This window comes from Grammomys surdaster, unplaced genomic scaffold, assembly GCF_004785775.1.
Source record: "Grammomys surdaster isolate TR1022 unplaced genomic scaffold, NIH_TR_1.0 125463, whole genome shotgun sequence".
In the NCBI taxonomy this organism is placed as follows: Eukaryota; Metazoa; Chordata; class Mammalia; order Rodentia; family Muridae; genus Grammomys; species Grammomys surdaster.
Window position 1 is genome coordinate 838,646 of NW_021620326.1, and position 4,292 is coordinate 842,937.

Sequence of the window (4,292 nt, forward strand, 5' to 3'; positions counted from 1 at the left end):
AAATGTTGAAATCAATGTATGGACATTGCCTGACAAACAATGATATTTGTAATACTTTTCATTAACCTGTGTCAGTTGGATTTGCTGACTTAATCCCTTGTAAAACTGTTTAGTATTTCTGTGAGGTATCTCTCCTTCCTTCCCCACGTGATGCTCTCTGTGCTGCTCAATGAGAGAGGAAAGCTCTTTGTTACACACACACACACACACACACACACACACACACACACACACAGGGGCAGACTCTCAGGACAACCTTCATATAGGCAGATCCAGGCTCAATCAACAGACAGATGGGAATGGCAGGACAAGGAGGGCAGAGTAGGGAATTTAAATCAGGGCTTGCTCTTGATTTAATGACACCAAGAGGAAGTGCTTTGATTTCTTTCCTTAATGTGACACAGATGCATTATTGCTGACTGAGTTAATTATTAATTCAATCAAACCAAATGCACCTCTGGAGACAAGACGTCACTGTATAGCCCAGGTTAATCTGGAGTTTAAACGTTTCTTGCCTCCAGTTGCCAAGTGCTGCGATCACTGGACTGAACTGTAGCACTGACAGCTCTCGTGCATGTGTCCCTGAGAATAAAACCAGTTTCATTGTTCCAGTTCCTGTTTGGGGGTGTCTGTGCATGTTGGGAGAATTTTTAAGCTATTTTATTGTTTTATATTATTTTTATGGTGATTGGTCTTTTGTCTGCATGTGGGTGTCAGAAGCTTTGGAACTGAACTGAAGCCAGAGCTCCCATCTCCCCCCCCCAGATCCAGCCCGTGGGCCCCCACTCCATTCCACTGCTTCTGGCGGCCCCTGGATGTCCAAGAGCCTGAGAACCAGACAGTCTGGCCTTCTTGCAGGCCCGGGAACCCCCAGCCAACTCCTGCTGTCCCATGCCTCAGACTTCACTTTCCCACCCCTAGAGCAGTATCCCGGGCTTCCCTATGGCCCAGCACCTGCCCAGCGACAGTATGGGGTAGGCTCAGTCACTTCCTGCTTCCTAATCCCTGTGGCGGAGCAGATGTGGGACCCATACCTACATCTATGTAGTTTTTCAGAGAATAAAAGGTTTCAGACCAGACTAGAGTACATGAAATCCTATCTCAAAAAATCAAAACCATAGCCAGTGGGGGGTGGGGGTGGGTAGGGGGGGGGTAGAGTGAGGGTGGGATGGGGTGGAGGGAAGCAAAACCACCAGGGCTGGAGAGTTGGCTTAATGGTTAGAGGCTTTGTTGTGTTTGGTACCCATATGACAGCTTACAATTGTCTGTAACCCCAGTTCCAGGGGCTCCAATGGCATCTTCTGACCTCTGGGGCTACCAGGCACATATGTGGTACACATGTATACATTCAGACAAAAGGATCATATACATAATATTTTTAAAAATCTAAAAAACAAGCTGGACGGTGGTGGCGCACGCCTTTAATCCCAGCACTTGGGAGGCAGAGACAGGCTGAGTTCGAGGCCAGCCTGGTCTACAGAGTGAGTTCCAGACAGTCAGGGCTCCACAGAGAAACCCTGTCTCAAAAAAACCAAAAAGAAAAAAAATCTAAAAAACAAACCCCCAAAACAAATCATATCAAAACAATGACTGGGGTTGTAGGTCAGGAGCAGAGGGGCTCACTTGAGACATATGCAGCCCTGAGTCCATCCTCAGTACACCAAATAAAGAAACTAGAATCACTGAGAACCCGCTGATTACAAAGCACCTGATGTAGCTAGCTGGGCAAGGCACACTTGAAGGGCTGAGGCAGGAAGATAGTGACTTCAGGGTAGCCTGGGCAAGTGAGTGATATAAAATAAAATATGTTGGTAAGGTAGCACACACCTTTAACTTCAGCACTTGAAAGGCAGGGGCAGCGGAACCTCGGAGTTCAAGGCCAGCCTGATCTACATAATGATTTCCAAGCCAGCCAGAGCTACAAGGTTACTCAACAAACAAAAAATAAAGGGCCAGTGAGATGGTGCTGCCATCCTCAACACCCCAAGTGTACTCTTCAGGACTCGCTGGCCTCCACTGCACATATACATATATGCCAACAAAGAAATGTACAAAGTAAAACATTCCCATATGTGTGGTCATGCTCCTCACATAAGGGATGAAGCCTCTGAAAAAGTTAGCAAGCCCTCAACTAAATGCCTTCTTTTATGAGTTGCTATGGTCATAACTAAGAGTGGTTTTAGCTCTGCAGCAATGGAATCCAGACCTGTTTGGGCAGTTTGTTTGTTCATTTTGTTTCTGTATTTTTGAGACAGAGTCTCTCTTTGTAGCCTGGCTATCATGGACTTCACTGTATAGACCAGGCTGGCTTTGGACTCATAAAGAATTCTGCCTTCCTCTAACTATATTATGTAGACCAGACTAGTTGAATGCACGGAGTTCTCTGCTTCTGGAGAACTGGGATTAAAGGTCTGTGCCACTATGACTGTTTTTCATTTGTTTTGTTTTGCTTTTTGAAACAGTCTCACTATGTAACCCTGGCTCTTCTGGAACTATTTAGACCAGGCTGGATTCAAATTCAAAGACCAGCCTGCCTCTGCCTATCAAGTACTAGAATTCAACAAAACAAAACAAAACAAAACAACTCCCCCCCCCCCCCAAAAAAAAAAACAACAAACCAACCCTTTCTTTTCAATCTACGATTGGAACCCAGGACCTTGTGGACCTGTGCTCTGCCACTGAGTTACACCCTAGCTCTTGTTAACGTTTTTGTTAATTATGGAGAGGTGAGGTGGTATTGCATGGCTTTAATCCCAGCACTCAAGAGGCAGAGGCAGGTAGATCTCCATGAATTCAGGGCCAGCCTGGTCTACAGAGTAAGTTCCAGGGACTACACAGAGAAACCCGGTTAGGAAAAAAACAAATCAGCAAATTTTGTTAACTATTGTCAAGCCAGGCAGAGTAGTGCTCTCCTGTGCTCCCAGCTTCTAGTTGTAAGGATTATGTTTGTAGAAAGAAAGGACAAGGGTAGATGGCACTAACAGCTAGAGTAGGTTTTCTTCATCTGAAAGGTGGCCTCTCAGTACTGGGATCTAGACAATGTCAATTGTGTTTTCAGGCTGGGGTTTTTGTAGCTAAGGATGGGGAAGGGAGAAGAGGGTTCCATAGGGCAGAATGGGGATTAGCTGTTTTCCTTAGATAAGGTCTTTTTGTATCACAGGGTATCTGGGGTCCGGGAGCTGCTTTTTTCCTGCAATCCCCAAAGAGCTGGCTTCCTGGAACTATGAGCTCAGTTTATGGCCTGGGTTTTTTGTTTGTTTGTTTGTTTGTTTGTTTTGGTGGTGGTACAATGTAGGGTAAAAAACGGTTAAAAACAAATAAAAACGTTTTAAAAATTGGGCCAGGCGGTGATGCCACACATCTGCCTTTAAATCACAACACACAGGAGGCAGAGGCAAGTGAATCTGTGAGGTTAAGGGCAGCTTGGTCCATAGAGCAAGTTCTAGGACAACCAGGGCTACCCAGAGAAACCCTGTCTCAAAATACAAAGAATTGGATCTGGAGTATTTCAGGTTTTGTTTTTTCTTTTTTCTTTTTTTTTGGGGGGGGAGGGGGGAGTTTCCAGACATGGTTTTTCTGTATAGCCCTGGCTGTCCTCGAACTCAGAAATCCACCTGCCTCTGCCTCCCCAAGTACTGGGATTAAAGGCGTGCGCCACCACCGCCCGGCTGGAGTATTTCAATTGTGAGGCTGGTACACTTTCCCCAATAAGTAGAAAGAAACGTAAGATTAAGACTTTTACCAAAATAGCACTTTTCGTTTATGTAAACAAGCCAAACTACTCTTTGGTTTCAATCTCTCCATCCTCAATGCCCTTTCTGAGCTTCTTTCTGCAGGTGAGGCAGTGGATTGAAATGTAGGAGACAAGGCTTCCCTAGGTGTAGTAGTACACAGGCACAACACACCTTTAATCACACGGAGGAAGAGGCAGGCAGATCTCTTGACACCAGCCTGGTCACAGATGGAGGAGTTCCAGGACAGCAAGGTTACAGAAAACCTGTCTCGAAGATACAACCAAACAAAAGTGTCGGGGTTTCTAAGCAAGGAAGAAAGGGATACTTTAAAAGGGTGGGGCACATACATGCGCACTTAACGTGCGGTTGCCAGTACTAAATGTGGCAGCATCCACTCAGGCCCTTAACTCAGACCACGTGACTGGGCGGGACCGCCGTTTAGTCCACTCCCCCTTCGGACACGCCTACTCTTTACGACTGCCCAATGAACCTGAGGCTCTAGGTACGCCCCCTTACACCCTTTTCACCAATAACGGGCCTACAGCGTCCTTATAAGCC